Source organism: Prionailurus bengalensis, chromosome E2, assembly GCF_016509475.1.
Source record: "Prionailurus bengalensis isolate Pbe53 chromosome E2, Fcat_Pben_1.1_paternal_pri, whole genome shotgun sequence".
In the NCBI taxonomy this organism is placed as follows: domain Eukaryota; kingdom Metazoa; phylum Chordata; class Mammalia; order Carnivora; family Felidae; genus Prionailurus; species Prionailurus bengalensis.
The window spans coordinates 6,620,887-6,631,407 of NC_057352.1; the positions used below are offsets into that span (position 1 = coordinate 6,620,887).

The 10,521-nt window shown below is 46.2% G+C and overlaps 1 pseudogene; it reads right to left on the reverse strand.

Annotated features, from left to right (window-relative positions):
- Nucleotides 1–6,426: 6,426 nt before the first annotated feature.
- On the reverse strand, nucleotides 6,427–9,785 carry LOC122495261 (annotated as a pseudogene).
- Nucleotides 9,786–10,521: the final 736 nt, after the last annotated feature.

Consider the following 10,521-nt stretch of genomic DNA (forward strand, 5'->3'; position numbering starts at 1 on the left):
AGAAAATAATGAACAATTATTTAACCCAAACAGCAATATGAATGCAAACAGAAATATCCACAGAAGACTGCTGTATATAAAACGATCCCTCACAAATACATGCACCAGCAGGAGAAAGTTTAACAGACAAAATTTACCAATCGTTGAACTAACACATAAGCCAATGCTACTTTCTCAATTCAACAGCACTGGAAGATTACCTGTGGTCTTTAAAGACACTTTCATGGAATTTTCAGTAGGAGCACTCATTGGTTATGAAATTAAAGAAAAATATTTAACGGCCAAAAGTCACTGCTTTGGATTTTCCAACACAAATCCACAATTGAAAGAAGGTCCACCATACATTCCCCTTGTGAGAGTATTTAGTACACCTGGGAAGTGAGAGGAACCACAGTCCACCTAAGACCACACCCACTTCTCACACCAACTGCAAGCTTTTTGGTTCTCAAAACCTCATTGAGTTCTGACAGTTCTCTACTAGGATTCGCAGAACTCACTGAGAGCCGTTGGACTCACTGCTTGGATTTTACAGCAGTGGATACAGATGGACATCACACAGGAGAGCGATGCGTTGGGCAGAATCCAGAAACAGTGCCAAAAGCAGAGCGCTGATTATCCGCAACCCATGAAGTGATAGATGCACTAATTTCCTAGCACTGACATTTAACCAATGCTCATGCAGTAATGCCAACCAAGCCTTCCTGCCAGGATGTTTTACTAAGGCTCGATCGCATACCATCTTACTGGCTGACCTTCAGTCCCCAGTTCCTGTGAGGGTCTACCTCTGGTGTCCAGCTCCTTCCAAGGCCAACCTGACACTGCATGGCACAAAGCCCCACCATGAGTCACACTGTGGGACTGTCTGGTGGCCATGCCCCCAGGCAAACAAAGACATTACTCTAAGCATGACATTCCAAAGGTCAGGAGAGCACCTTCCGGTAGGCGACAGCAAAGGCCGCACATTACTCTGGGTGATGTTAATTCTTGTCTACACAGGACACCCTTGGTCCCTGGCCAAAGCTCTCTTACAATCAAATGGACATAGTTTATTGGGTGTCTACATTTAGCATAGCACAATAAGACAGACAGAAGAGTACCAGTGTGAGGCAGGAATAGATTTAATGAAACAGTGACTCCATCCTATGAAGCCACTACATATGTTTTCATATTTTTCTACTAACATAATTACTTCTTTTCCTCTTGCTCCACTGACTGCACTTTAAGGGAGGTGAGTTCTTCACTCTAGATGTCTTCTATTTCCAAGAGACAGAATGGAAGCATATGGTTGACAATGCATACTCTAAACACACATACACAACACAAATGGACACACTCAGACATACACACAAGCACACAGTACACACACGCTCAAACACACTCTGACACAGGAGCTCCTACACTCATACTCATGCACACACTCATGATGTATGGACCCGCACTCACAATGTCACATGCTCACATCCACACAAATGACACGGCCCAATCATATCCAGTAATCATCCACATGGTCACCAGGTGGGTCCAATTCAATCATATGGTTTTATCTGGAAAACCGCATCCTCTCCTGCCCATTAATACCAGAAAGGGGCAGAAACATCTGCCCTTTATACTCCTTTCACAGCCCACAGGAACAGGATGTTAGATATGCAGTGTTCAAAGCACTATGAGCTTTGCCATGAGGTCGGGGAGGGGGGGGGCACTGACCTAGAGAGCAGGTGATGGATAGAGAGCACATAGGGGAAGTGGCCAGGGTGAGGCAGTGCAGAGAGAATGAGGGTTCAGGGGTTACAGAATATAGGAGGAGAAGGTGCGAAAGGCAAGTGCACACATGGGTTAAAAGGTGCCATGTCTTTAAATTACACTGCAGGTTCTGAGGGCACAGGGTGGCTACGAGTACAAAGTCGTTAAGGGGTGAATGCACACTGGGCCCTGTGTGATAAGAGCTACGCCAGTCATGGGAACGATGGGGATAATGCAGAGGGCACAGAGGGCACAAGTGATGAAGGGCAGGGTGGGTAAAAGCACAGGCAAGTTCATGTCCACAAGGAGTAAGGAACACAGGTGAAGAGAGACCTACGTTTTACAAGGTTTAAAGATACCATTGATAGCACAACACAACACTCACACTTGGATGTTAAGAAAAAACTCCCTTTGACTTACGACTCCAAAGGAGAGAAGGATACCAGGCAGGCCTCCATGGGAGGTGGGGCTGCACCCGGGGACAAGGTAAACAAACTGGGGCTGCATGGGACAGCTTCTGTATGGCTAGCAGGGTGGAGCTGGCTTCAAATCTCAGGCACCTCGTGCATAATTTGAATAATTTCGTGGGCTCAGGGGCTGACAGGTGGCCTCCAGTTTGTGGAACCTGATTTGAGGCAATGTGGGTGGGAGCCAACAGCCCAGAGAGGAAGGACCGAACAGAAGAGTGCTTTGGCTGTGGACTCAATCAGCTTCTCAGGAAGGAATATTGATCAACCTCTAGTCATGGCTTCAACACTGGACTGAGAGAGCACTTAACCAAAAAGAGCACATTTATTGCAATTTATTGCTGGTTCATCAACGTCATATGGTCTGTGTTCCAAGAAAGAAATATAGGCGGGAAGGGGAGCTGAAGCCTTGCAGGGGAGTGATGGGCTCAGCGGGGGAAAGTGTTGTAGAAAATGAGGTCAGCTGGGGAACACGGGTGGCTTGAGGAGCCCCCAGAAGAAAAGGGCAAACTTAAGAGCTGGTGGCATCTGATGTTTGAGGGAGAAGATGCTGAGGACAGGAGACCTGGCCTGAGTTCACTGGAACAGAGGCAAATGTAGTTCAAGAGGGAAGGAGGATATGGAGGTGACGGGAGGGGAGGGGTGTTGGGATGAGCTCCCGGACATTTGAAGGGGACACAGTGGACAAAGGAATGGAATGCAAAGCGAATGCAGGATGGAGGTGGACGATGAAGGTCTTGAGTCAGCTGCAGGTGGAAGGAGCTTGGAAAAGGCCCAGTGGTGGAGGGTGACCGTGCTGGACCAAAGGATGGTTAGGGACCTAAAAGAGGAGGTGAAAAAGAGCTCACAGGTGCCACAGAGGCAGTAGGGAGATGAAAGGGGTGGAGGCAGCAGGGAAGATGGGAGGTCACCAATTCATTCCTCTATTCAGCATGTCCTCATTTACATGGACCAGGCTCTCAACTTGCAGGCGAACTCCTCGTACATTCAGCCTGCATGTGAAAATAGCCTTGGAACATTTGTAAATCTACAGGTAGAATTCTGAGCAAACACTCCGCCACGTTCTCTCTTTGATGGGAATTCCAGGTAGATGGTGTGACCACAGTGGGTCAGGCAGCAGGGCCTGTTTACTGGCACTGGGCAGTCAGCATCACCAAAATGCATGATCCTCTCCAACTACTTATGGGAAGAGAACTCTTATGACCCAAATGGACTTGCTCACAGTCTCTCATTTATTGTAGTATTTCTAAAATGGCGTATGTGCTTTATGCAAAAAACAAAAACATAACAAAATGGAACTGGAATAGTTTAAGTCATGTGTCTCCTTTGTATTAAATGATCCTAAGAGGCCACCTTTTGTAATAGTTTGTAGATATGATAACTAGTAAAAAAAAAAAAATTTCATTACAAAATATCCTGGGGTCTTATAGTGAAGTAGGCAGATCTTCATAGTCTCTGGTTACTCCCCCTTGGTTATATTATATCACATAGCAAAAGGGCCTTTAAATGCAATTAAGGTTATTAATTAATTAATGGACTTTAAGATCAGGGGATGTTTGGGGCTGGACTCTTGTGTGTCCCCACACCCCCATTCATACATTCAACATCAACTGCTAATGTGATGGTATTATGATGGGGCCACTGGAGATAGTTACATCACGAGGTGGAGCCCTCATGAAGGGGAACAGTCGTCTCAGAAGAACTTTCTCTCTGCAGCACATGTGATGGCCAGGCACAAACCAGGAAGAGTACCCTCATTAGACACCAATTCTACCACAACCTTGACCCTGGACTTCCCAGCCTCTAGAATAGTGGGAGATAAATGTTTGTAGCGTAAGCCCCTCAGGCTGTGGTATTCTTGTTACAGCAGTCCTAACTGACGAGGAGACAGAAATATCTTGGTTTATGGAGGTGGATCCAAGGAAACAATGAGTGTTCAAGAAGAGAAGAAGTCAATGAGATGCAGTCACAGGGAAAGAGGCTGAAAACAGGAGGAGGATTTGATTTGCTCATGCTGGCTTTCAATGTGGAGGGAGCCACATGGGAAATGAAAACAGAACAGGATTCTGCCCACAACATCAATCAGCCTGAAAGCAATTCTCCCCCAGGTTCCAGTTAAGAGACCAGGACAACTGGCTCTGGCTTTGTCCCCTACAGACTTCTTAGGAAGAAATGGATGTTGTCTTCAGCTGCTACAGTCACAGAAATCTGTAACAGCAACATTACAAATATAATACACATAGAAGCACATCCACTGAAAAATACACTTAAAGCATGAATTACTCCACAACCGATACCATTAAAACAATTTTTTAATGTTTATTATTTAGTTTTGAGAGCGAGAAAGAGAGAGACAGAGTGGGAATGGGGAAGGGTTAGAGAGAGAAGCAGACACAGAATCCGAAGCAGGCTCCAGGCTCTGAGCTGTCAGCACAGAATCCAAGTGGGGCCTGAACTCACGAACTGTGAGACCATGACCTGAGCTGAAGTCGGACGCTTAAACAACTGAGCTACCCAGGCGCGCCTGATACCATTTTGAATTCCAAATAGAACATTTTCTTCAGTACTATCTTATCCTCCTTTTTATGCATTTTCACTCTGACACTGCACTGTAATTGCACAAAAATGGCACACACACATTCCATTTTCTGCTCCTGGTTCATTGGTTTACATAAATATTGCCACTGAGACTTACACTCCAATCCAATTGCTCTCCTTGACTGGTCATCAATGAAGGACATGCTTTCATGTTAGTAAGAGAAATCTCTCTCCTTCACTGAGATACCACAAATTACTCTCTGGACATCATTTTTTTATCATGTTTATTAAACACTCCCTTTGTATACATTCAATTAGTTGAGTGTCCCCTGTCACGGACCGCATGGAACGTGGATCAGTGATCCTGTTGATGTGTACACATGTGGATTCTCTTGGTGGCTCTGAGACAGGGGATTGCTGCACCAGCATGACGGCACGTTCACTGCTGGTGCCTAATTATTGCTGTGGAGGGAATAGTTGTGTCTCCCCAGATTTACATGTTGAAGACTAATCCCCACTGCCACGGCATTTGGGGTGTGGCCTATAGGAATTAGATTCAGATGAGGTCGCAAGGGTGGAGCTCTCCTGTAGAAAGAAACAAGAGTTCCCTCACTCTGCCACGTGTGGATACAGCGTGGAAGTGACTGGAAACTGGGAAGAGACAGACCCTCAGAAGACACCAATGGGCTTGTAGCTTAATGTTGCATCCTCTAAAATCTGGGTCCTTCTCCTAACACAATAAAATTAGCACATTTCACAAATTAACACTGACAACCAACTTAGTAGCCAGTCCATATATCGATTCTCCCCAGTGACACCATGCTGTATTTTCTGATTTAGGAATCTACCATCCAGTCATGGAGGAAGCATGGGGCTTTGATTGTCTTGACTCTACTTTGCCTAATCTACTTCAGTTGCCACTCTTTTGTCTTCAGAATATTGACAATTTTGAAGAATGCACCCACTGTCTGCAGAATGTCCTTTGGTGCAGATTTGTCTAATTGTGTCTGTCACCCTTATGCTCAGGTGCAACTTTCCAGCAGAACTTCCCAACGCAGATGATGGTGGGACCCTTTTAGGGCATCACCTCAGAGGCAAACGGTATGCGAATTTTCTATTACTGTTGGAGGCTGAGACACGCGCCAGACCCTCATGGCCCCTGAGGCAGGGACGGCTGTCAGGACATGTCTTGTCCTGTTGGGGGCTGGACCTCGGGCCTTGGGGTGGCTATGTGGAAGCCAAGTCCTGAAAGCCATGTGCTTTGCTCCTGGCCACATGCTCCTGCCTCCTTCCAGGCAACACACAGGCCTGGCTCAGGCACTGGCCTACCTCTGCCACTCTCGTAACCCAACTCCACAACACACCGTCTCTCCTGACAGCGCCTGTACTGGGAGAGGTGATCTCTGCCCAAACCAGCACAAGTCGGACCCAAAGGTCCCCTGGAAAAGACCACCCTTCACAGCAGAGAATCGCAGCTGCAACCTGGCCTCCAACCTGGGCCGCTGAACCACAACCCAGAATCCTATCACCCAAGCTCAGATTTCAGTTCCAGGTGTAACTAGTACTTGCAGCACAAGCCTGTCCCTCTCCTAACATGGGCTGGACCGGATGTTTCCCTGTTCGCCCTGGATTTCTTTCACCTCTTCCTTCCGGCAAGCAAACCGTCACGCAGGCGCACAAACTATGCCGCGTGTCCCCAGTCCCCTCCAGTCTCTGAATCCTGTGCCTGCAAAAATCGAGTAGCTTTGAAGGCAGCAGCTGATCCTGGTACTGAACTCCCAAAACAAACAAGCTAAGGCTTACGGTACGGCTTACCCCAAAACAGCCCCCCCCCCCAGAGGACCCTAAGGTGGTACCCTTCCACCCCACCCATGCATCTTTGACAAGTAGCTGTGGTCTTAGTTTCAGCTGCACCTAGAATCTGCCCTACTTACAGGCTACTCTTTAGTCGGTTAAGCGTCTGACTTCGCCTCAGGTCATGATCCCGTGGTTTGTGAGTTCGAGCCCCACATCGGTCTCTGTGCTGACAGAGCCTGGAGCCTGCTTCAGATTCTGTGTATCCCCGTCTCTCTGCCCTTCCCATGCTCATGCTTGGTCTCTGTCTCTCAATAATAAATAAACGTTTAAAAAAAAATAAAAAACAAAAACCAAAAAAACAAGAACTTCACTCTTTCTCTCTTTCCTGCATCTCTATTCCCAGGCTGGATGTGTAATTCCAAGTCCCCAGTGAAGCCCTGGGTTGACATGACACACAGAGAGCGATCCTATAGAGAAGGGAAATCTCTGGCTCTCAGGGGTGGCCCTCTGGGTCCTGGATGTAGCACTCATCACTGTCCTTTCCTCAAGGTAAGATGGAAGCTTCTGGTCACCGACAAGTCCATCCACGGTCTCTCCCCTTACCTGCAGCCACTGGCTGAGCTGATATCCTTCGACGTTTGCAGTTCACGTGTGCACTATTCCTTCCCTAGGATTGGGCCAAGGACTGTCTGACCCTCCTGAGTTTCCGTGTCTACCGTTTGCCAAGAAAGATCTAGTTTTAAATGGACTTGTAATCGGTCAGAGGATGACTCTGACTTGGGTTTTTGCAAAGGACTTTCCAGTCACTTCTTTCCTGGAATGAAGCCACTGATATACACACCTGAGCTTCCCCTTTTCCATGGCGGGAATGGATTATCTCATGCTCAAATATTTCTGCGATGTGTTTAAAAGGATCATGGGAACGCTTCCTTCTGGAATGGGAGCTGCCAGTTCTGCCTTCTGTCCTTCATATCATGCTGACCCCCATGTTCTAGAATCATCTGTACCTTCAGTTGGGACAGAGCTCTTACCCTGGATCTTTGGAGGCTGCAGCTTTGGGGTGTTGGGATCCAACCACACCCAGCTGTTCCCTCTACCCTCCACAGTGTTCTAACAGCACCTGGGAAGCTACCAGATTTCTACAAGCACAGTCTGGAGATGGGGCAGTGAGACATGCAAAGCCAAGATTACTGAGGAGGGCACTTGTAGTGGAACCACTTAGAAGCTGGCACTGGAGCTCTACCTCCAAATTTACCTCCAACTCACCAGCAAGACAGACTGTTAAAAAACGACATCTCAGACGCACTGGCAACTAGCATTCGTGATGGAGGAGAGCACGGCATGGCTACTGGAGCCCTTAGATGCTCCTGACCCCCACTCAAGTTCCCAAGGGTTTCCCCCATGTCACCAGGCTTCTCTCAATGTGGCTTAAGGATGGAGGGACTTCTCTCAGCCTTAACTTCTTCCCTGAACTTCCCAAACTCTTGTTGCGTTAGGTCTTGATATCCCTTAGGTGGGGTGTGTTTTTCCCTGTACAGCAAGGAAACCTGTCTTCAGCCCCAAAAGGTGACACTATCCCTATATTCTAGACTTTTTTTCTACAAACTACAGTCCAAACAAAAGCTGCCCATGCCCCTGCCCATAAGACCTACACATACTTAGGAAACCATGCAGAACTGCATTTCAACAATATCCACCACACATTACCTGACTGTACTCACTCCTACTGATATGCCCATGAGTACACTCCTGGGTAAGCACTCTGATTCATCTCACTAGAGCTGGCACCAAATCCACTCAACATGCTCAGAAAGCATTACACTACACTACTGTCTTCAGGATGCTAGACATCAGAATGAGGCCAAGCTGCTTTATTCACTGCATTCTGCCCACGTATATCCCATATTGAAGCAGCTGCTGAAACCCTAACAGCCAACAGTGTCCTCCTTAGAATGTCATGTGGGTTCTTCTCACATTCATTGTTGACGTTTGCAGAATGAGGAGTGAATTAACAAGAGGACATGGTACAAAAACATACAATTTATATTCTTCTTGTATTTTTGAAAAAAACTTATTTTTGTTTTTTACTATTTTTGAGAGAAAGAGACAGAGAGTGTGTGAGTGGGGGAGGGGCAGAGAGGGAGACACAGAATCCAAAGCAGGCTCCAGGCTCCCAGCTGTCAGCACAGAGCCCAGCACGGGACTCAAACTCATGAACCATGAGATCCTCACCTGAGCTCAACCGGATGCTCAACCAACTGAGCCACCCAGGTGCCCCCCCCCCTTTTTTTTTATGTTTTTAAAGGATTTGGTGTTTCTTATCCAGGAAATGAAGAACCTGGATACAGTAGAGTCTTGACTCATGAGCAGAAATGGGCTGACAGTTGGAAAACATAAGGAAATTACAGCAGCAGTGTTCACCAGCCACCACCTGGGTTTATAAATACAAGAAATGTAAGCATGAAAGATGGAGGAGAGGAAGTGGAAAGAAACAAAGGTGCTCACAGGACGAGGATGCTCTGCGTGGCTCTGGACTCAGCAGAGGATCTGGAGGAGACATTAGTCTTGTGAATGTGTTGGACGCGCTTCTTGTGTCTGTGCAGTTGGAAGACCAAGGAGCCGCTGGCCCAGACCATCAGCCCAGAAAGTGAACTTCAGGGAATACTATCAGGACTGCATAGAGTGGGACGGTGACTGCCTATGAGCTATAGAAAAACAGTATCTCCAATCTCCTTCCTTTGTGAAGTTTTTTATGCTCCGGTTGCTAGACACAAATAACACATACAGAGGAAAAATTAAATTTACAAAGATGTATTGGATCCAGCAGAGGGAAATGGAGAAGCCAATGTACTTTGGGGCTTTGGCTTTACGATCCTTCCAACAGGAGTTCATGGGGCTGATCGTGATGGTCTGGAAGACACTCAAGAGGCAGGTGCTGCCAATGGACATTCCCCTGCCCACCCTCTGAACATACAAAAGAAGTTTGCATACAAACTCATTGAAAACATGTTTCAACCCAAAAGATGCCATAGTTTGGGTGATTCCTTTGGAGAGAATGACCAAGGAGTTGGCTATCGTCAGGTGCCTGAGAATCAAATGGGTGGACATCACCCTGCACTCAGTGTGGCAAAGGAACAGGTAATGGTAGAGAAGAGATAAATTGCCCACAATTCCAACTATGGTTTATGACAAGAAGATTATCCCTATTGTCAAATCCTGGGAGCCTATTCTGTCCTTCCACATGTTTTCCTTTAAATTATGGCAATAATCATTTCTCTGAACCAAAGCCTAATTGAATTTTTGACACCTAGATTCACTTTCATTGTGTGTGTGCACCTGTTTGATTACAAGACTGACTGAGATGGGAAGAGATGTACAGATATCCTATATATTTCAAGGAGAGTCGGCAGTAAGGAGGAAGTGGTGTTATCCTGGGGAATCAATGACAATTGAGGGCCATTAGGTTATCTGTAGAGATCGTGTTTCTGATGTTCTCTGGTCCTTTGTAGTCTTTACTGTTCAGAGTCCCCTTTAGAATTTTTTGCAGGGCTCATTTAGTGGTCATGAACTGCTTTAGTTTATGTTTGTCTGGGAAATTCTTTCTCTCTCCTTCTATTCTGAATGAGAACCTTGCTGGATAAAGGGTTCTTGGCCCTCAAACCAAGAGCACATTGTATATATTGTATGTTAGCCAACTTGACAATAAATTGTATTTAAAAAATAATTTTAAAAAAAGGGATTCTTGGCTGTATATTCTTCCTTTTCAGCACATTGAATATTTCCTGCCACTCCCATCTGAGAGCAAATGCAAAGAAGAATAGTATAAGATTTTCAGAAGAAGCTGAAATTCACTAGCCATACTGTAGAGAAGACAAACCTTGATCACTACCCACATCCTAAACCAACTATGAATGTATTGCTGATCTAAATTTGAAAGGTATAATGTACTTTTAAAGAAAAACGAAAAATTTCATTTGGT